This window comes from Meriones unguiculatus, chromosome 19 (genome assembly GCF_030254825.1).
Source record: "Meriones unguiculatus strain TT.TT164.6M chromosome 19, Bangor_MerUng_6.1, whole genome shotgun sequence".
Classification (NCBI taxonomy): Eukaryota; Metazoa; Chordata; class Mammalia; order Rodentia; family Muridae; genus Meriones; species Meriones unguiculatus.
This window is the reverse complement of record NC_083366.1, coordinates 35,413,078-35,437,703: the sequence shown is the minus strand read 5'-3', so window position 1 is coordinate 35,437,703 and position 24,626 is coordinate 35,413,078.

The window sequence follows — 24,626 nt, the reverse complement described above, 5'->3', positions numbered from 1 at the left end:
ACGGTATAACCTATTGTTCTCAGCTACAAATGACCACAGCATGTTATTATGCTGAATGCTAAAAGTCAATCAGAGCACCATGATAGGTACTTTTGCATCCAAACATGTCCAACCTTAGAAAAGGTACAGGAAAAATAATGAGAACAAGATTCCTCAGCTGCATTATAATTTTATGAGTCTTCCATCATATCATGTGGTCCATTGTGGACAGAGGTGTCACTACACTGCCTATGATTACATTGGGCTGTTCTTCTCACAGGATTTATTTATTTATTTAAGCCCAAAACACTGGTTTACAGGATCAGAAAATTTTTTAACACAAAGAATAAAAGAAATAGCTGGGATCTTTCCCACTAGACAGACAGCTATTGTTGAATATTGTTTTCCTGTCATTTTCCCCCAAAGCTCGAAAGCTTCAGACCACGAAGAATTCTGAGAGGGATTATGAAGTGTTGTTTTTAGCCTGCAGACTGCAAATCACTTTCTATCATCTGATGATTTGGGAAGAAGTCAAAACTTTCCTTGCCAATATATGTTCTTTATTCTTCCCACAAGAAGCTAAAACTAGGAAAGTGTGGACACTTTCAAACAATAAAATTCTGGACAAGTTCTGTTCACATCTATCAACCTTGAAGATTTCTGGCCACTCCTGTATTTCCCCACACAGGGAGCTGTCTGTCACAGTTCCAGAGAGGTCCTTCCTCCTAAACAAAACAGCTGATGAGAAGTCCTAGAGGAGAGAAATAAGATAGAAACCAAAAAGGACTTTGCACAGATCTCTATTAAGCTGATTCAACTGAAAATAAAAATAGCAAGGCTCAACTGCTGCCCTACACTACGCAGGAGACGCTTCCATTTTATTGCTATAGTAAATTCAGACCAGAAAACGACAGGATATTGGCATTTCAATCACGGTGCTTCAAATAGGCACATAAGCATGCGCACACATTCAGGCAAGCACACGCTCACATACACTTCCCCTGCCCAGCCACTCAGCTTGTTGTACTGAAAGCTTTATGAAAGAAAACCTAGAGGGTGTCCAAAGATCACTGCAGAAATCCAACGATGGAATTCTACAGATCCTTATAAAAGGAGTCATTCCTTGCCAATAGAAATGTGAAATATGTCCCTCTGCTCCTCAGGCTGCACAGAAGAAGAAGAAAACCACAAACTACTTGCTGGGAAGATACATTCTCACAGAACACACGAGCCTAAAGCTAAATGCTCACTGTTCACCTTTTTTTTCCCCTAAGAACTAAGAATCTGTGATGTTACCAGGGTAATGGCAACCTGCCTGGTGCCTTTGATCATGTGGTAACTCATAAAACAGGGCTGTGTCACTTCAGTGACTGAAATAAAGAGACATTATCAAATAAGTATGTGCAGCGTAGGGGTGTAGGAAACATGGCCATATTTCAAGTGGTCAGGAAGTGACAAATTTTACAATGAGTCACATCTACTGCAGGGCACAGCATTATATTTTTTCAGGTATAGACATTGCAAGAAGGTAAATTGTTCTCTGCACATTTATATTTATATTCCATCAGCTTTCTTGCCACTGGGAAAATAATGGCTCTGTCTACATATGTCAGATGAGGTTTATAATGGAAGCTGCAGCCTGTTTCTAAGTAAATTATTAAATCACCAGCTCTTTAATGAAATGAGGTTGTCTGCACTGACATTCCAGATAAAATGGCTGGCCTAGAATAGAAGGATTAATTTAGCTACATGCTTTAGAAGATGATCAAAAGCGAGAAAAACCAGTGTGGAGGTTCAAATCAGAAGAGCCCCCATAGGCTCATATGTTTAAATGCTTTGTCCGCAGTTAGTGGGACTGTTTGGGAAGGATTAGAGGGCGTGGCTTTGTTGGGGGAGGTACGTTACTGGGCTTTGAGGTTCCTAAAGCCCACCCCATTCCAGTGTCCCTCCTTCAAGTTTGTTGTCAGCATGTGATGTTCCCAGGGTAATGGCTCTAAGCTACTGCTCAGGCGCCATGTCTGCCTCCTTTCTGCCTTGCTCCCCACAATGATGGCCATGGATGCACCATCTGAAACTGTAAGCAAGCCCCAATTCAACGCTTCCTTTCTTGTTGCCTTGGTCGTGGTGCCTCTTCACAGCAAGAGAAAAGTAACTAAGACAACCAGCCTTCATTAAGCAAAACAACATTTAGTCAGCAGCTACTATCCAATTTCACTAAATCCTAGTATCAACAAGAGAAGAAAAACTTATCCCCATTTTAGAAATGAGCATCCAGAGCGATTAGGTCACTTACCTAGCAGGATAATGCTAACAAGTGATAGATGTAGGTTTTGATAGATGTAGGCTTTGGAAATCTAGGTCTCATTAAAACACAAATTCATTCAGTGTATAAGCCCTACTCTGAACAAAATTAGCCTAGATGATACTGACCTAACTTTTTAATCTAAATTTAAATTTTCAATAAGTTGAAAGATGCTTGATGTGGTTGCTGGGAACCAACCCTTGGTCTTCTGTAAGAGCAGTAAGTCCTGTCAACTACTGTGCCATCGCTCAAGTCCTAAAATAAATAAATAAAATTATTTAAAGAAAAGCATTACCTTCCATCATGGTCGACCATGTTCCCTTTCAATTACCCCAGCTACAAGGGAAAGTGATTCAAAAATGGGTAGGGAGGGAGCCTTTTGTGAAGTGGGAAGTTTTCTGATCTAGGCTCTGTAAAAATTTGTCCTTTAGTTTTTAGAAAAGCCACGTTTTCTCCTGGTGTTTTTACTGTTTGATCCAAAGGCCCTTATTTCTGTAATGTTTCCAACATCTTAGTCTGTTGGTCCTTTGGGGGGTGAATGGTTCTTGGATGAGAGGTGTCATCCTACAGACCCATGAGCCTCTAGAACAAACCTAGGCTGGGTCCTGGCTCTGAAGTCAAGGTTCCAGGCTGTCACCCCACCTTGGAAGAAGGTGACAGTATCAGTGACAACTAGGAATCCAGTTTGTTGTTTGAAGCTGGGGGGGGGGGAGGATGAGAGGCTGTGTGGAGGGCAGGGGATGGTCCCCAGTTCTGGCTAAAAACATGAGCAAATGTATTTGAGTGTTCCTGAGTAAGTATGCCAAGATAGTGTTCGTTTATTCTTGTAGACATTGTTAAGTTGGAGTTGTTTGCCAACAGAGTACATACCGAGCGCTCTTTGTTTACTTATGGAAGTGCAGAGAAGGACAAACAGAGAGACAAGAAGAGATTATGGACTGTCAACAGATATGTGCTAATGTTCATACATACTGAGTAAATGTATGCCACTCTCTTATGTCCCGTACACATAGTCTATATGTTGTAACTTATAAAAAAACTATTCATTAATCATAAGCATGGTCAGAATATATTCTTAAGAGAGGTGAGTAGGATGGAAATTTAAGAATCATCTACTCTATCCATCCACTTACTCATTCTACAGATATTTAGTAAGTACCTATGACCCACATACTGTTCCAGACACTGAGGACACAGCAATTAAAAAAAGCATATTGCATTCCAACTCTCATAGATATTATACTATAATGGCAAAGACAGTCAATAAACAAATAGTGTGCCATTAGTACAATGAAGAAAAGTGGGTCAAAATCAAAAGGGGAAAAATTGATTAGGAGTCCTATTTTTACACTAAGTTAATTAGGTAAAAACCTCTTTTTTCATATAGACCTCAAAGAAGTGAGAGAGGAGGGCATAAGTTGAAGAAAAATTGCTTCACAAAGAGATAACAGCAATTACAAAAGCCCTGGGGGATTGGGGAGATGTACTATAAATGTTCAAAATGGCAAATAGAGCTGAAAAAAGAAAGCGGGGAGGACAAGAAACAGAACTTAAAAACCAAAAGGATGTCTCAACAAGCAATACGTGGGACATTTAATACCTCAAACAGAGGTGACTATGACAGAAGACAATGAACACAGGCAGAAGCGTAACTCATATTGAGTGGGGAATGGCTCAACCTACAAATGAAGGAGATGAGGAATGAACAAACCAACAAACAAACAAAAAAACTCTTTCTTGGGGCTGGAGAGATGAATCAGTGGTTAAGAGCACAAGCCCTTCTTACAGGGGACTTCAATCAAGTTCCAGCACCCACAGGACAGCTCACACCTTCTGGAACTCCAGTTCCAGGGGAACCAACTTTCCCTCCTAGCCTCCACAGGCACCAGAAACACGTGTGGTGTACAAAACATGCGTGTATGCAGGCAAAATAGCCATACACACAAATAAAATAAAACTTGAATTTAAAAAATTAAATAAAATCAGCCAGGCAATGGTGGCTCACGCCTTTAATCCCAGCACAGGCAGAGGCAGAGGCAGGTGGATTTCTGAGTTTGAGGCCAGACTGACACACAGAGTGAGTTCCAGGACAACCAGGGCTACACAGAGAAACTCTGCCTTGAAAGAAAACACAAAATTATTATTATTATTATTATTTCTCCAACAGAAGTGGGACCTTCATGAGATGTCTAAATGAAAGAAATACTGAGCCTACAAAATATCTCATTTAAGAAAAAAATTATTCAGTGTTTATTATGTACCAGGCCCTGCTCTGGGGGCTGAAGACAGAGAGTGACAAGCCATTAAAACATTAGCAGAGAAACAGTGTTTGAAGCATTGTGAAGGATATCAAAGACAGAATCTGGAAATGGAGACGTTCCTCCAAGCTAAGTCAATGGGGAACCCCACCTTAACTGTGAACTTACCGCTGTGCTAAGATATAAACTACTAAAAGGAGCTAAGATTTGGGGGTACATTCTGGCAAGAGCAGTAGTTCCCACGTAGGACCTAAGGAGGACATGTGAGAAACATACAAGCAATGATCCATGTGGTGGGTGTCGTAGGCCATACACCTATGTTCTCACGGGTCCTAGTTTGGAGCTTGTGGTGGCTGTTCTTGCTTGTCAACTTGACTACATCTGGAATTAACTAAAACTCAAGCATCTGGGTATAGATGTGAGGGAATTTTTTTCTTTTTTTAATTTTTTATTTTTTATATTAATCATAGATTATTTACTTTGTATCTCAGCCGTAGCCCCCTCCCTCATTCCCTCCCAATCCCACCCTCCCTCCCTCATCTCTTCCCTGCCCCTTTCCAAGTCCCCTGATAGGGGAGGACCTCCTCTCCTTCCATCTGACCCTGGCTTATCAGGTCTCTTCAGGACTGGCTGCAATGTCCTCTTCTGTAGCCTAGCAAGGCTGTTCCTCCCTTGGGGGGGGGGGGGTGAAGAGCTCACCATTGAGTTCATGTCAGAAATAGTCCCTGTTCTCCTTACTAGAGAACCCACTTGGATACTGAGCTACTATGGGCTATATCCGGGGAGGATTCTAGGTTATATTTGTATTTGGTCCTTGGTTGGAGAGACAGTCTCATGAAAGACCCCTGTACCCTGATATATTTGGTCCTTGTGGAGCTCCTGTCCTCTCCAGGTCTTACTAACTCCCACTTCTTTCATATGATTCCCTGCTCTCTGCCAAAGGTTTGGTTATGAGTCTTAATATCTGCTTTTACACACTGCTAGGTAGAGTCTTTCAGAGGCCCTCTGTGGTAGGCTCCTGTCCTGTTACTTGTTTTCTCCTACCTCCAATGTCCATCCCATTTGTCTTCCTAAGTGAGAATTGTTCATCTTAACCCAGGTCCTCTTTCTTGATTATCTTCTTTAGGTGTATAGATTTCAGTATATTTATCCTATCTTATAGGTCTATATAAGTGAGTATATACCATGTGTGTCTTTCTGCTTTTGGGATACCTCATACAGAATAATTGTTTCTAGGCCCCACCATTTGCCTGAAAATTACATGATTTCCTCGCTTTTAATTGCTAAGTAGTATTCCATTGTGTAAAAGTACCACAATTTCTGTATCCATTCCTCAACTGAGGGACAACTGGGTTGTTTCCAGGTTCTGGCTATTATGAATAAAGCTGCTACAAATATGGTTGATCAAAAAGCAGGCCAATCAGTTCATGTCAGAAGCAGTCCCTGTTCCCATTACTATGGAACCCACTTGGACACTGAACTGCCATGGTCTACATCTGTGCAGGGGTTCTAGGTTATCTCCATGTATGGTACTTGGTTGGAGTATGAGTCTCAGGAAAGACCCCTGTGCTCAAAATTTTTGGTTCTGTTGCTCTCCTTGTGGACCTCCTGTCCTCTCCAGATCTAACTATCATTTCCCACTTCTTTCATAAGATTCCCTGCATTCTGCCCAAAGTTTGGCCATAAGTCTCAACATGTACTTTGATAGTTTGCAGGGCAGAGCCTTTTAGAGGCTCTCTGTGGGAGGTTCCTAACTTGTTTCCTGTTTTCTTCTTCTTCTGATGGCCATCCTCTTTGCCTTTCAGAGTGGGGAATTGAGCATTTTAGCCAGAGTCCTCCCTCTTGATTAGTTTCTTTAGATGTACAGATTTTAGTAGGTTTAGCCTATATTATATGTCTATATGAGTGAGTATATACCGTGTGTGTCTTTCTGCTTCTGGGACAGCTCACTCAGGATGATCCTTTCCAGATCCCACCATTACCTGCAAAATTTCATGATTTCCTTGTTTTTCATTGCTGAGTAGTACTCCACTGTGTAGATGTACCACAATTTCTGTATCCATTCCCCCCCTGAGGGGCATCTGGGTTGTTTTCAGCTTCTGGCTATTACAAATAAAGCTGCTACAAACATGGTTGAGCAAATGTCCTTGTTGTGTGCTTGACCCTCTTTTGTATATATGCCTAGGAGTGGTATAGCTGGATCTTGAAGAATCACTATTCCTAATTGTCTGAGAAAGCACCAGATTGATTTCCAAAGTGCTTGTAAAAGTTTGCATTTCCACCAGCAATGGAGGAGGGTTCCCCTTTCTCCACAACATCTCAAGCATCTGTTGTCCCTTGAGTTTTTGATCTTAGCCATTCTGATGGGTATAAGGTGAAATCTCAGGGTCATTTTGATTTGCATCTCCCTGATGGCTAAGGACGTTGAGCATTTCTTTAAGTGTTTTTCTGCCATTCTACAATCCTCTACAGAGAGTTCTTTGTTTAACTCCGTGCCCCATATTTTAATTGGATTACTTGATTTGTTGCTTTTTAACTTCTTGAGTTCTTTATATATACTGGATATTAACCCTCTGTCAGATGTAGGGTTGGTAAAGATCCTTTCCAAGTCTGTTGGCTGTCCTTTTGTTTTGATGACAGTGTCTTTTGCTTTACAGAAGCTTTTCAGTTTCATGAGGTCCCATTTATTTATTGTTGAGCCTGTGCTGTTGGTGTTCTGTTCAGGAAGTAGTCTCCTGTGCCGATGAGTTCTAGGGTCTTCCCCACTTTTTCTTCTAACCAATTTAATGTGTCTGATTTTATGTTGAGGTCTTTGATCCACTTGAACTTTAGTTTTGTGCAGGGTAATAAATAGTGAAAATGGCCATTCTGCCAAAAGCAATCTACAGATTCAATGTAATCCCCATCAAAATACCAACACAATTCTTTAAAGACCTTAAAAGAAAAATTCTCAACTTCATATGGAGAAACAAAAAAACCCAGAATTTCCAAAACAGTCCTGTACAACAACAGATCATCTAGAGGTATCTCCATCCCTGATCTCAAGCTGTACTACAGAGCAGTAGTAATAAAAACTGAATGGTATTGGCATAGAAACAGAAAAGAGGATCAATGAAACTGAATAGAAGACCCAGAAATAAATCCACACATCTATGAACACTTGATTTTTGACAAAGAAGCCAAAACCATTCAATGGAAAAAAGACAGCATCTTCAACAAATGGTGCTGGTCCAACTGGTAGTCTATATGCAGAAAAATGAAAACTATCCATATTTTTTTTTCTTGAGTGGATCATTTAAGGTAAGAAGACTCACCTTTAACTTTGGCCACACCTCCTAGTGGCAGTCTATGTAAAGAATGTGGGAATAGGAAGCTTTCGCTCTTTGCTGCTTGCCTTTAGTCTCGATGACAACTTCAATGGTATTAGAGGGTGCTTCTTCGGGATTCTGGCTGAGACATCCAGCCTCATGGACCAAACAACTAGTGCATTCTTGGACTTTACATTGGGAGACAGATTATAAGAAATTCTAATAAATCCCATTTTTATACATATAAATTCATTCTATCAGTTCTGTTTCTCTAGACAACCCTGACTAATACGGACCTCAATGAATTCAAATATCTGTTGAATTATGTGAGGAAAAACCCCAACCAATCAAAATACTTTGATCTGGGCCTAGTGAGATTGCTCATCCTGGAAAAGTGCTGGCATATATATATATATATATATATATATATATCTTTATATATTGATCTTGAGCAAGAAGACTGTGAAACACTTATTTGGCCAAAACAATTTTAACAGAGTCAAGTAAATTTAAAAAACTAATTTCAGTTTTTTAAACTTTTTTTAATCTTTATTTTCATTCTGTGTGCATGAGCATTTTCCTTCATGTACATATACGTATCACATGTGTGCCCAGTACCTATAGAGGCCAGAAGACAGTGTCAGATCTTCCAGAACCGAAACTACAAACTGTTTTGGACTGCCATGTGGGTGCTTGGAACCAAATCCAGGTCCTCTACAAGAGCATCAAGTACCCATAATGCCTAGGCCATCTCTCTAGCCCCAATTTTAATTCTTAATTCTGTGAAAAAAATGAAATTGGCATGTCTGAATTACCTTTCTTCCTCCTAAACTTTCTCATTTTATTACATTTACTTATTGTGTGTGTGTGTGTGTGTGTGTGTGTGTGTGTGTGCACATGCACACACATGTACAAGAATGCAGGCATGAGTTAGCTATGCCACATGGGTAGAGGTCAGGAGAGACACTGCATGAGTCAGTCCTTTCCTTCCACCATGTGAGTCCTGGGATCATATCAGGTTCTCATCTTGATGGCAGGAGTCTTCATCTCCTGAGTCATCTCACCAGCCTGATTTGCACATTTTTTTCTTACTCATTTTTTTATTATTTAATCATTTTACAGGTCTGATCCCTGACCCTTCCCTCCTCTCCTCCCAGTCACACCCATCCCTCCTCTCCTTCTCAGAGAAGGGGAGGCCCTCAAGGGGTACCAACCCACCCTGGCAACTTAAGGGACAGCAGGACTAAGCTCATCCTTACTCACTGAGGCTGGACAAGGCAGCCCAGCAAGGGGTAGGGGATCCAGAGGCAGCAAGAGAGTCAGAGACAGCCTCTGCTCCCATTATTAGAGGACCCACATGATGACCAAGCTGCACATCTGCCACATCTGCTTAGGAAGTCTAATTCCAGTCCATGCCTGCTGTTTGGTTGGTGGTTCAGTCTCCGTGTGCCCCATGGGCCCAGATTAGTTCATTCTGTAGGTCTTCTTGTGGTGTCCTTGTGACAACACATGCTGGCAAGGATGTGGAATAAGAACCCTCCTCCATTGCTGGTGAGAGTATAAACTTGTACAACCCCTGTGGAAATCAATCTGGAGGTTTCTCTGGAAACATGGAATAGCTCTACCTCAAGACTCAGCTGTACCACTCCTGGGTACATACCCAAAGATGCTCCACCATACCACAAGGATGCTTGCTCATAGAAGCTTTATTTGTATAGTCAAAACTGGAAACAGCCTGTATGTCTCTCAACTGAAGAACAGATAAAGAAAATGTGGCACATTTACACAATGCAGTACTACTTGGCTGTTACAAACAAAGACATCATGCAATTTTCAGGCAAATGGCGGGAACTAGAAAAGATTTCCTGAGTGAGGTAACCCAGACGCAGAAAGATGCACGTGGTGTGTGCTGGCTTAGAAGTAAACATCAGCCATGATGTTCAAGATAACACAAAGAAGCCAAGGAAGGCTCAAGGGAGGATGATTGATTTGCATATTTTTAAGCATGTGCACATCACACACTAAAACTATGTAAACTCTCAAAGAGTGATAATAAATAAAAGTCTTTAAATTTTTCAGTTGCTATTAGCTAACAATTCTGTAACTACTTTGTATGTGTGTGAGGAATGAGAAACTAAGTAAATTAATGGTTCATGACAAAAGCCAGATTTCTTGTTGTTAGAGAAAGAAGTTAGAGATAAGTAAGAAAGGGCAGCTAGAATGAACTCTGTGGTGTGAATTAAAGCCAGAAGCTCCCTTCAATACACACAGTTAGATAGATATGGAAACAATTACAGAAGTGCATATGTGTATTCATACTCTATCTAGCTCTGTTCCTATGAAGGCCTAAAAGCAACAGCAGCCCAGTCACGATGAACATAACTGGCCCTAGATGGTGGATAATAGCAAAGGGTCTAGGGCTGGGTGGAGAAAATGCAAGGTAAGTCTGGAGTATATTGAAATACCAGAAACTAAGGAAGTGTCCAAAAAACAAATTGATGAGAGAGTATCAATGAGATTCTTAAAAAAGCCATGCTGAAAGAGCTCCCAATGGCCAAAGCTGGGCAGCTTGGGTAACAACCAGAAAGGTTATTCTGATTCATAATCAAAAGCTAACACATCTATGTGATATGAACAATGACTGGTGTATGGCAGAAGAGAGCTAAATCAAACATTCCTTACGGAAAAAAAAAAAAAAAAACCTCCCAATAACATGTGCCTATTCTCCCTTCTCCAGGAGAGAACGCTGAACGTCCACCAAGCTTCAACCTTGAGGGTAGACCAGATTCAGTGGCTCACGTCCAAAGGACAGCTTGTGGAAACAGACAAGTGTTGTGGCTTTATGGTGGAGAAGCCAGGCAACCACTGCCTTACCCCAGTGTTGAGAGTTACCACTGCAGTAATATCACGTGGCTTCATACCGCCCCCAACATGGGGCAAGAAAAGGACGCTTCACCTCCATGGTAGTCTTTCCCCAAAACCATAACTCCGTTCTGATTCCAGGAAAACTCATCAGAGATAATATGCACACTTGTCCAGCACTCCTCCATCCAGATCATAAAAATAGAGATGGGGGGTGCTGTCACAAACCCGAGGAAATTGGGAGACACAACAACTGCATGTGATGCGTTACCTGGGAAGAGAATAAAACATTAATTAAAAAAATCTGAAATCCATATTCAATTCCGAATTTTAAAAAAGATGCCAAGAAAGTTTTGGCAGATGTAGCATGACCAAGTAAAGTGTTAACAAGAAGGAAACAGGATAAGGAGTACACAGGAAGAATATGTCACTATTTTGCAACATTTTTTTTTAAATCCAACATTAATCCAAAAGTAAAAGACCATTTTTAAATGTCATAGAAGAGCTGGGCGTGATAGTGTACTCTTCAATCCTTGGGAGGATTATATTTAGGGATGCTAGTAGTCCAGAAAGAAAGCAAAATATAATCAGTTGCATGGTTCATAAAGCTGCTGTGAACACAGTTGAGCAAATGTCCTTGTTGAATGGTTGAGCATCTTTCAGATATATACCCAGGAGTGGTATAGTTGGGTCTTGAGGTAGCACTATTTCCAATTTTCTAAGAAAGCCACCAGATTGATTTCCAAAGTGGTTGTACAAGTTTACATTCCCACCAGCAATGGAAGAGGGTTCTCCTTTCTCCACATGCTTTCCAGCATATGTTGTCACTCGAATTTTTTTTATCTTAGCCATTCTGATGGGTATGAGGTGGACTCTCAGAGTCATTTTGATTTGCATTTCCCTGATTACTGCAAAGACTGATGCATCAACCAAAGACCATGCATAGAAAGAACCTAGACCCCCTGCTCAGACGTAGCCCATAATCAGCTCAGTCTCCATGTGGGTCCTCCAATAAGTGGAGAAGAGACAGTCTCTGACATAAACTTGGGTACCTGCTCCTTGATCACTTCTCCCTGGTGAGGCAACCTAGCCCGCCCACCGAGGAAGAGGATCCAAGTAGTCTTGATGGGACCTAGTAGGCTAGTGTCAGGCAGTAGTAGAGGAGGACTTCCCCTGTCAGTGGACTAGGAGAAAGGGAGTAAAGTAGGACTGGGAGGAGATGAGGAAGAGGGCTACAACTGGGATACAAAAAGAAAAAATTGTAAATAATAATAATGATAATAAATAAATAAATAAATAAATAAATAAAATTGGCAACTACCCTGGGAAAGAAAAAGAAAAAAAAATCAATGAAAATTACTTATTTGTTAGTACTAGGGGTAATTTAGGTATCCTTGAAAACAATGCCTTGTATTTGCTCCTATGCTCAAAAGAGACCAGCTAACACTAATTACATATCCCTGGGAAAAACTATTTTAATACATAAAAAAACAAAAACAAAACTGTTTATCCAGTTGAGACAGAACTGGTGCTCTACTGGGGAAACATTTTCCTAAAGGACCTCATGAAGGATATGCTAAATTAAAAAAAAAAAAAAAATGTCCTCAGCGACACCCCAGCCATCCAGACAGCCACTTATATGCATTGTTCGATCTCACAGATATCATATCATCACTTCCTAACTTGTGAAAAGAAACTAACTTGGCTGAGAAACTTCACGGTACTAAGACTGAAATTTTTCTTACATTTCTGCGAGGGTGAGAGGCTTTCAATTTCTCGGATCTCTTTGTGTCTCAGCCTTTGCTGGCCATTATGAAAACATCCTGCACAAAAGCTTAAACCAGAGACTTCTCTTAAGAAGATACATGAGAAGATGCTCCTCGGCGGGACAACGCAACCCCGATGCCAGTGAGACACCACACATTCACCAGAGTGACTCACATCATAAAACTGCGCACACCACATGCTTCTGGGACGGACGGTACTGCTCTATGGTGTCATATGACATAAAATATCACAGTCACTCTGTGAAATAACCACCGCACTTCTAGTAAGCTACACAACGGAGGGCGGGGGAAGGTATGCCAATATAAAGAGTTGTTAGCACTTCGTTTGGTAACTTGAGTAAAGTTGAGGGTTATTTAGTTGAGGTGGTGGGTAATAGTCAAAGTGTGGTATAGTGGTGGGTAATAGTCAAATTGTGATATATCTGTACAATATAATACCACCCAGCAATAAGAAGTATGTGCGTATTAACATACAGAGCATTGATAAATTTCAAAATCAGCATGATGACAAAAGAAATTGTTCATTTATATGACAGCCTAGAAAACACAAACTAGCATCGTGACAGTAAGAGGCTCAGTGATTGCCTGAAGAACAGCAGGTGTGAGAGCAAGGTGCAGGAAGGCACGTGAAAAACTATTGATAGATACATCCATTACCTCGACAGCAGCGAGAAACAACAGGTATGTACCTGCACCAAAGCATAGCAAATTGTACTCGGCCAAAATGTGCATCAGTAAAGCTGTTTCCACAAAGAATGGGGTAGACTGGGTTTTGAACAAATCATGGCAGTCAAATAAGCTAAAACAGAGACAAGCTGGATGACAATTTGAGGAAAGGAAACAAAATTATAACAGAATATTTATGAGAAAAAAGAACAAATATGGGAAATAAAAAGAGCTGTGAGCCATTGGAAGTAATTTACCAGGTTCTAGTTGCCTTGGGTGCCAGCCATTCCAGAGGCTGTGAAATGGTTTCTGTTGAGTCAGCCTGCAGCATGTCTAAACAGAACATCAGAAAACCATGCGTCTTCTAGTCTGTTGTGTGACCCCATATCACAGATGAGGAGCCAAAGCACCAGAAATCCAGTTTATATAACTAGAAAACTGTGACTGCATTTTGGCTGATCACAGCAATCTAATAGCAAAGTCCATTCTCTCTTGTTTTCTTGCCTGTCCAAGCTGAATGCTATGATAATACTGAATTTATGAATATAACTTTCCAGTGCAAAAGAACCAACTCTTTTGTTTATAGGTTTATACACTGTATCTTTTTCATCCTATTCTTCTACTTTTACCATCAAAACTTTATCCTGCTGGCCATCTTGATGAGCTATTGGATAACATAAATTGTACTGTTGAATTTAGCTTTGCTGGTATAAATACTGAGTTAGGTCAATATTAGAGACTCTCTGTTCTTCAAATATTAATGGTGCATTTTGTCCTTTAAGTGAACTGCGTAAAATAAGACCATTTTCAACAAAACACTCGATCTTCTGCTTTGTCTAGAAGTATGATCTGGTGATTGTTCAAGTTTTATTTCTTTTCTATTGATAATTCTTTCATATTAAGATTATTTGCCTTTTAAAGGGTACAATTCAGTGTCGGGTGTGGTAGCATAGGCTTGCAATCCTTTGGGAGAATGGCTGGGGGTTACAAGTTCAAAGCTAGCCTTGGCTACACAATAAATTCCAAAGTGGCTGCGCTATGCAGCAATGTACATCGAATGACTGACTAGAAATAAAGTACTCAGTCGACTAGGTTTTTTTATAGTGACAGAGATATGCCGCTATAAACATTATTTAGACAAAGCTTTCTCTGGCTCCAGAAAGAACTCCTATCTCCACCAACAGTCACTGCGCATTCCACTGTCCTCTCATCACCTAACAACAGCTAATTGATTTTTCTGCCTTAGTCTTCTTGCCTATTCTGGAGACACCATGAAATCACTACATGGCCTCTTGTAGGCGAGCTCATTACCTGCTGCAGCACGTAACAACAGGACATGTAGAGCCCAATACTATTCCACCTGCACACATGCCATCCGCTGTTTTTCTGTCCATGCGCTAGTGCAAGTCAAAAGAAAGAGGGCAAGGTGGCGGCACTAGCTACAATGAAAAGGCAGGAGAAAGACAAGACTGGCAGCAGAAAGAAAACGTTTATTTGGGGCACACTGCACACGAATCTCCCTGTGGTTCCTCTCTGTTCAGATGTCCTGTCTGCAGTTAATTGTGAATGACTGACATTTAAAAGTACCTAGACAAGACTGTCACTGTCAAGTCAAAGCACTGAAGAATAGGGGTAGAGCTAAAACACTGAGTTGCTATTTGAAGCCACTGAGCATATGAGGACAGTCCAGGTAGATTACATGAAGCATATACAATACTTGTTATCTACAGAACATTCCAAGTAGTTTAGCCCTAAATCTTAGCAGTCAAACTCATAAAGCTCCATTTAATGTATACAAAATCTGCCAGAGGTCCAGCCGTCCTCCAGGGTGGCTCCTTGCATGGTAGCTCAGTGTCCAGACTGCTTCTATCTGTAACTCCACCATCTCCATATGTGTCAGAAATAAGACAATGCCAAACTCAAGAGAATAGGGAAAACAAAGCAAGGTTGGGGTTTCTGTTTTGCTGTGTGATTTTAATTAATTGTTTATTTATTGTATCTTAATTATTTATTTTAATATATTTTAACAAAAATATAATTGCATCACTTCTCCCTTTCCTTTTTTCCCTCCAAACCCTCATTCACTCCCTCTCAAAATGATGACCTCTTTTTATTTGCTTATTATGGTTACAGACATATGTGTGTATAGAGAGACACACAAAAGCAAAGCCTGCTGAGTCCATCTTTGTTGCTTACGTGTATATGACTTGAGGGCTGACCACTTGTAGCAATTAGGAGGCTCATCTTTGCACAAGGCTAATTCTCCCTCTCAGCAGTTATTAGCTTCCTGTAGTTCTTTGTCTAATGATGAGCCCTCCCTAAGGTATTTTATTTCCTCTGAGTTAGCATGTCTTTTGGTAAGTTAACAGATATTTCTAGAAAATATCATATTGAGTGAGGCAACCCAGACACAGAAAGAAAGACAAAAACCAGATATTCTCCCTCATCTGTAGTTGCCAGTTCCAAGTCTCCAGATCTGAGTATACAACAGAGTATAAGCAGAGAAACCAGGAAAGTATAAACGGACCATGATAGGGGATGCATAAGAAGGAACTACAATACAGGTGATATGAAGGAGGGAATGGGGAAATGGAGAGGGGGGTCTAATTGAAGAGGGGAGTCAAAACAGAAAGAGAAGGAAGGAAGGACAAATAACACCAAAGTTGTTTTTGATAAAACTTTGAGGAATCATATTATTTTATAGCTACCTAAAAAGATATATATATCTTTATTTTTATATATTATATATATCTTCTTAAACTAAATTATGCTACCTGAAATGACAATGTTCCCTATAGAAAGAAAGAAGGAAAGAAAGAAAGAAAGAAAGAAAGAAAGAAAGAAAGGAAGGAAGGAAGGAAGGAAGGAAGGAAGGAAGGAAGGAAAAAGAAAGAAGGAAGGAAGGAAGGAAGGAAGGAAGGAAGGAAGGAAGGAAGGAAAAAGAAAGAAAGAAGGAAGGAAGGAAGGAAGGAAGGAAGGAAGGAAGGAAGGAAGGAAGGAAAGAAAGAAAGAAAAAGAAAAGAAAGAAAGCCGCCCATTACTAGACATAAACAACTACCATGTTGGTAATGGTAGTCCAATTGACTTTCAAAACCGTATAAGATACTGCTGCTGCTTTTGGTTACCTCTCAGAAGTTGAAGTTAAGCCCCTATTGCTGAAGACAACTCACGCTTAAGACACAGGACTCAAGATTATTTAAGCTGTATCTAACCTGAAAACTCCTTTCTGTGGTCTAAATTCATAGTACCAGGAAGTACTATGTAAGCTTCCAAGAGAGAAGAGCAACCAATGGTCCTATCCAGTTGTGAGACCTGTGAAGCACACAATGAGCAGCATGGCAAGATACCCCTAAAGTAACTCAAATGTTGTAAGCAACCAACAGATGTCTAATTGTGCTGAAAGCACTCAACAGAAAAGAAATTATTCCTGGCATTATAAACCTAGCCAACTCCCTGGAGGTAGGTAAGTCATGAGTGTTAGATAAGAGCCTGCTAATGGCTACGTTACTAGATCAGCATAATCCTAACTATATTAAAAAACTTAGCCTTATACAAATAGGTAAGGGTACCTCTCATCATCAATGAAGCTTCTCTTTGTAAATGGAGACCATTACAGAAATGCACAACTGGACACAATGCAAAAACTCAATAGTGGGGAGTTGCCTCAACAAATACATCTACAACACAGGCCCTGCACCTAAGGCCCAGGGAACATCATGGAAGAGACGACAGAAAGGTTGTATGAGCCCAAGGAATAAGGCTCTTCTATGAAACTGTGTCTCCCAGAAGCAGCTGTCTAAACAAGACCTGAACAGTGACAAAATCAATGTGCATGTTAACATGGAAGGGAAAAAAAAACAAAACATTTTTAATATACCATCTATAGAAAGTGACACCAGGACAGAGAAGAAGCAAAAATGGCTGGCATGCTGATCTGGCACAAGACAGTGTTTTTTAACATGGCCTGAATTATGAGAAATTCCTAACCTTTTTTCTCATAGGTCAGGACCTCCCTTCTCAAAGGCCCACTTCAGTGGTTTAGAAACAAGGCCTTGTTTGCTGGATATTCTGGAGCTTGGGACTTCTTCCTTCTTCTAGCAGTGGCCTAAGTCACATAGCAGACAACCTGGAACTTTCCAAGTCTCAGTGTTCTGTGAGAAGCAGGCACCAACTGCAGATGGGGGACAGAGGGGCCTGGAGCCTCCTGTTCATCAGTAGCGCTGATGAACTCCAAACACACCTCATACTGAAAATGGATCAGTACAGTCTTTTTGACAACATATGATCACCAGAATTACTGCATGGGGTGGGGCAGGATATGGCAGGAGTTCATGACCTAAGCTGGGAAGTGAAGAGCATCATTGTCACCTACTGGCAATGGGTCATAATTTGTCATAGATGTCCTATCCATGTGCCAACAAGCCAGATAGTTGTGTAAGTCAGAAAGGAAAGCAGAGATAGGCGATAATATAAGCAATGTCTCTCATATGTCTACTGGAGAAAAGACTCCAAATTTCATTCCTAAAACAGTCTTTCTGCTCCGAGTAAGTGAGAGATTACCTAGACCGATTACACAGTCTCTGGCTGTGACTGTAAGAGGTTATCTTGGTTGCATTAATGGAGGTGCGACGACCCACTTGAAAAGAGGCATCATTCCCTGGACTACATGAAATGAAAGACATCAGCTTAGCCCCAGCAGTCTGTTTTGTGGCTGTGGCTGCAGTGTGCTCAGTTGCCTCAAACTACTGCAAACTACTGCAACGGACTGAACCTGGAAACTATGAATGAAATAAACCTTTCCTCCTTTAAGTTGCTCTTGTTGGTTATTTTATCACAGCAATAGGAAAGGTAGGCACTATACACTGGAGATAAAACAGATAATGAGAATATAGAGACTCTGCCTCCAAGAACTTACCGTAGCCTAGCAGAACAAAACCAGTAGGCACGTATAAGCAAAGTATTACAGACTGTCACACGTATGAAAGGGCAATTAACCGAGACCTGGGAAGATCAGGGAAAACATTCCAAATGGAATTGACATCTAAGCTAAAACATCCACTGTAAGAAGAAAACATTAGTAGATGAAGATACATTCCCACACAGAGAAGTTGTGTAGCAAACTGGTGGGAGCCAGTCCACACGTGGCACTGCTGACCACATAGGTCATACTTTATCTTAAGAGTGGTCAGGAGGTACTGGACAACATTAAGCAAGAAATGGTTCTATCAGATTTTGCTTTAGGTATAATGCCCTGACTGAGTAGAAAGACAGACCAGTGGAAATGAGGACACAAAGCAAGACGATCAGTTAAGGAAGCTGTTACAATATCTAGGGAAGTGGCAGTGGGATTGGAGGCAAATGAGTAAGTGTGAACAAGCTCTAAGACATGGCAAATGCTTAAGACAGAGTGATGTGGCCACAGAGAGGAAAAGAAGTCAGGTTCCTGTCTTGGGTGCTGGGAGGCAGTGGTGCAACTGAAGGCACTGCAAAACTCCTCAGACTTGGGTATGCATGTCAGTCAACCAAGGATGGAGATACTGAGTCAATAGTTCTGGGTGGGAACCAGGAACTGAATTTCTAACAAACTTCCCATTTGATGCAGGTTACAGGTGTTGGTACCTCACTCTGAACAGCAACAAGCTGGAGAACATAGGAAAAGCAAGGACATTAAAGGAAGGAAAGATACGGCCATATGATACATTACAGTGCCTATAGTAAATCTGAGATAAGAAACCCTGCTGAGCCTAGCACAAGAGGACAACAAGTAGAGTTCTGAAAGTCTTAAAAAAAAACTTAAGATTGCTCCACCTCTGACCCCCATTTATTTCAACAATAGGGAGGGATTGGAAGCCAGACTTGAAAAGTGAGAGGTGTACAAGGGACCCTTTCAAGAAACTTAATTATAAAAGAAAAGAGAAGTATTGTGAAATAGTCACAAAAGAGCCTGGAGGTAATCGAAGATCTCTGAAAGATGACACAGACCTGAACATGCTTAGACCTACTGCCCATCAGTAGGCTATTCGAAAGATCAGTTAGACTTCCTGTTGGATACCCCTTCTTCATCTTTTCTAGTACTCAACAAGTGTTCTGTATTGGACTTAAAAGTACCTTTCCTCCTCAATTTGCTAGCTGTGTTGATTTGAGTTTTCCAGAGACAAAACTAAAATAAAGGAGACAAGCTGCCTATAATCTTCATGCCTTCCTCACCATTAAGCTCTCTCTTCAGTCACTGTATTTCTAATGCTCTCCTGCCTATTCTCACCACTAGTATCAATTTTCTAATACATGTTAGGTAACCTTGAGCCATCTTGACACAAGTGATTCAATGTGGTAACAGTAAAGACAGAATTTGCAGAAGTTTAGGAGGAATGAGCAGAAAACCACCTTCCCTTGGTTTAAAGACATCTGCGCCTGCTTAGTTAGCAAGGCTGAGTGATTAAGTGTCCCATGCCAGAAACCCAGAAGATTCTACGAAAGGTTTGTGGCCTCTTGGAGTTTATTATGTCAACTACCAAAGAGCACCTTGCAAGAGGCACAAATAAAGTGTGGAAAACCAAGATAAAGAATGAGACTCAGCAGGAGATGAGAAATAGAAAGGCATAAAAAAGAATTGTTGGAGTCTTTGAAAGTAAAAACAAAGATGAATGACAAGCAAGAGACTGTGGAGAAAAATGTGGTGAAGCCTAAAGGCTGACCCCATTAGAGTGTGTTTATATGACACATACTGAGCTGCAAGATACAGTTCCTAAATCCTCCAGGGTAGGTGCACATCCTGACATCAAAATTTATTCAACAGTGTCATAGTTATTTATGAGGGCTTTTTTTTCTTTTAAAGAGTGGGGATGCAATTTTGGAAACAATAGAACAGACACATGAAAGGACATTGAAAGATCATCTGGTTGTTGAAGGTATGAGTATTTATGGGATCTGCCATCATCTCCTGGCCAAGGCCACACTCTTTCAGGACGTCCCCCAAGCACAACTAAGCTGAACGGGGAGAATGACATGTCTGTGTGTGCCAAATGTAAGGTTTTCCTTGTTCTTTGTTGCAGAGTTCCTCATACATTAACTAAGAAGTGAAATACACGCTGCAGCCCAGGGCTCTGATTCCACCTCCTTCCCTGTCACAGAGCTGATCAAGAGCACTTTCTGAGAGCTGACTTCGCCTGCATATGCTTCCTCTCTTTAGTGTCCTGCACATGTTCCTGGTCCCGGTGTTCCCAGACATTCCTAGTTCTGTATCTTAATGGGTATAATTAGCACAAAGAATAACTACATCTGCATACATGCATCTGACTTAGGTCTCACGTCCAGAATACAGAGAGAACTTTTATAGGACAACTGAGCTGGAGAGATGTCTCAGCTCTGCCTGCTGCACAAGCTGGAGGACATGAGTTCAGATCCACAGCAACCACATAAAAAGCCATGTGTGGTAGTTCTAGGTGACAGTGGGGCAAATCCCTGGTGCTCACTGGCTGGCCAGCCTATCCCATTCATGATTGCCCAGTTCAATGAAAAGACAACGCGAAGAGTGATTGAGGAAGACATCAGACATTAACCCCCAGCCTCCACACACTTGCACACGTATGTACACAAATACCTGCACACACATTGCACACAGATATGCTGCACACATGCATGTGCGTTCACACACAAACACAGAGAGAAAGAGGTCTTCTTTAATCGGGGAATCATGTAATTGAATATGAGTTGTGAAAATTTTGGGAACAGTAAAAGGCTTCTGAACACACAACAATCAAAAATGTGCAATGAATCAAAGGTGGTTCTGGCAGCATTTGCTCACACTGCCTTGTTCAACTTCATACAGCTTTGATCTGAACACACAGCACGCACACTGTGTATTGCACATGCCATCAAGCCACACAGTGACACTGAACCCTGCCTCACACGCTTAGGGTCGGAGTCAAGACTACTGTATGCTACATACTGAAGCGCTTTTACTGTAAGCACTGTTTCCTGCTTTTATAGAAATGCAGTTAAGACAACGACCTTTAATATTCCCTACAGTCATTTCTCGGCGTGTAAGTATCGGTTAGTATATCGTCCGATAGCGTTATCTTAGAATGTTTAATTTTAAAATAGCTGTTTGAGCCACAGATGCATTTCATGAAAATTACTGTCAACCTGAAAAACACTGAAGATGATGTGCCCCGCAGTATCAAGTAACATGGCTAAGATTTTATCATTTGTGAAAAAAATAAGTAATCACGCCCAATAATACGTCACTATGCAGATTTGCTTTCATCCTTAATAAATGATAAAATTACTTGTAACACCAAAGAATTATTTTGAAATGAATTCTTTGCCCCACCTCCTCTCTGGCCCCAGTATGCTACAAGCTCCACTCCATTCCCCCACACCCCAGGACCAGCAACCACCAGGGAACAGCAGGTGAGAACCCTCCCCCAACTCCTGGCCTGCTAGAGCCAGGTTACAGAGGTGCTGTCTACCCTGGGACATCTGCACCCAATCCCTTCAGTGTGCTCCAACCACCGTCTTCTGGGCCCGCTCCATTTCCATATCTCTACCTGCATTCTTGGAGACAGGCAACCACTGAAGAAGAGCAAACATCAGAGAGCAGCAGCAACCATCAGGTGGCAGAAAAGACCAGCACCCATCAGGGACCAACAGCATCCAGTGTTCCCCATTTCCTGGCCCCCATCTCCACCTGCAGTCCCAGAGACCGACAGCCATTAGAGACTACCAGATTTCTCTGTATCCCTGGAGATCTGCTACCACCCAGAAAAACCAGAGGACTGCTACCATCTGGGACCACCAGCTATACCTACAACAACCATAAGACACCACCAGGTTTGCTGATAGCAGGGACAACCAAATGACTACAGGTCAGCCTAAGAACACAAGCAACAAATCCCAGGGCAACGTGACACCACCAGAATCCAGCTATCCTATACAGCAAGTCCGGATACCTTAACACACTTGAAGCACAGAAAACCTCAAATCTAATCTTATGAGGATTATAGAGGCCTTTAAAAAGGAAATTAATAAATCCCTCAAAGAAATAACAAAAAATACAAACAAACAGATGAAAGAATTAAATAAATCCGTTAAAGAAATGCAGGAAAATACAGTCAAACAGGAGAAGGAAATGAATAAAACTGTTCACAACCTGAAAACTGAAATAGAAGCAATAAAGAAAATACAATCTGAGGCAAACATAGAGATGGAATACCTAGCAAAAAAATAGAAACTACAGGCATAAGCATCAGCAACAGAACACAAGAGATGGAAGACAGAATCTCAGATGTAGAAGATACGATTGAAGAAATGTTAACTCAAAGAAAATGTTAAACCTAAAAATGTTAAATCTAAAAAATTCCTGAAACAAAACATCCAAGAAAACTGGGACACTATAAAAAGACCAAATCTAATAGTAGGATTAGAAGAAGGGGAATACTCCCAGATCCAAGTCCCAGAAAATATTGTCAACAAAATCATAGAAGAAAACTTCCCCAACCTAAAGAAAGAGATGCCTATTAATATACAAGGAGCCTACAGAACACCAAACAGATTGTACCAGAAAAGAAAATCTTTGGAACAAATAACAATCAAAACACAAAGTAAAGGAAGAATATTAAAAGCTGCAAGGGAACAGGCCAAGTCACATATAGATTGACAGATTTCACTTACCAAAGTTAAATCAAGAGCATGTTAACAGTTTAAACATCCCTTATAACCCCTAAGGAAATAGAAGCAGTCATCAAAAGTCTTCAAACAAAAATAATAATAATCATCATAGGCCTAGCACCAGATGGTTTTAGCACAAGAAGTCAACCAGACTTTCAAAGAAGAGCTAATATCAATACTCCTCAAACCATTCCACAAAATAGAAATTGAAGGAATATTACCAAACTCATTCTATGAGGCCACAGTCACTCTGCTTCCTATATCACACAAAGACTCAACAAAGAAAGAAAATTTCAGAGCAATTTCTCTCATCAACATTGATGCAAAAATTCTCAACAAAATACTGGCAACCAGAATCCAAGAATACATCTACTTTATCATCTACCATGATCAAATACGGTTCATCCCAGAGAGGGAGGGTTGGTTCAACATATGAAAATCCATCAATATAATCCACCATATAAACAAACTGAAAGGAAAAAAAAAAACACATAATCATCTCACTAGATGCAGAAAAAACCTTTGACAAAATCTAACATTCCTTCATGATAAAAGTCTTGGAGAGATCAGGTATACAAGGCTCATACCTAAACATTATAAAAGCAATATACAATATAAAAATTAAAATTTTAATTAAAAAAATAAAAAATAAAAGCAATATACAGTAAGCCAATAGCTGACATCAAATTAAATGGAGAGAAACTCAAAGCAATCCCACTAAATTAAGGGATAAGACAAGGCTGCCCACTCTTTTCATATTTCTAACTAGCACAATAAGACAACTAAAGGAGATCAAGTATATACAAATTGGAAAGGAAGAAGTCAAAGTATCCCTATTTGCAGATGATATGATAGCATGCATAAATGACCCCAAAAAATCTACCAGAGAACTCCTACAGCTGATAAACAACTTCAGCAAAGTGGCTATATACAAAATTAACTCAAAAAAAAAATCAGGAGCCCACCTGTATACAAATGAAAAACAGGCTGAGAAAAGAAATTACAAAACCAACACAAGTCACAATAGCCACAAATAATATAAAATATCTTGGTGTAACTCCAGACAAGCAAGTGAAAGACCTGCATGACAAGAACTTCAAGTCTCTGGGGGAAAAAAATTGAAGAAGATATCAGAAGACAGAAATATCTCCCATGCTCCTGGATCAGGATTATATAATAAAAATGGCCATCTTGCCAAAAGCAATCTATGGATCCAATGCAATTCCCATTAAAATGCCAAAACAATTCTTTTATTTTATTTTATTTTATTTCATTTTATTTTATGAATTACACTTTATTCATTTTGTATCCCCCTCCTTAAGCTCCTCCCTCCTCCCCTCCCGATCTCACCCTCCCTCCCCTTTCTGCATGCATGCCACTCCCTAAGTCCACTGATAGGGGAGGTTCTCCTCTCCTTTCTGATCTTAGTCTATCAGTTCACATCAAAAGGTTTAACATTTTCTTTGATTTAACATTTCTTCAATCGTATCTTCTACATCTGAGATTCTCTCTTCCATCTCTTGTGTTCTGTTGCTGATACTTATGCCTGTAGTTTCTATTCTTTTGCTAGGTATTCCATCTCTATGTTTGCCTCAGATTGTATTTTCTGCATTGTCCTCTACTGTGGCCTGGCAAGGCTGCTCCCCCCTCAGGGGGAGGTGATCAAAGAGCAGGCCAATCAGATTATGTCAGAGGCAGTCCCTCTTCCCATTACTATGTAACCCACTTGGACACTGAACTGCCATGTGCTACATCTGTGCAGGGGTTCTAGGTTATCTCCATGAATAGTCCTTGG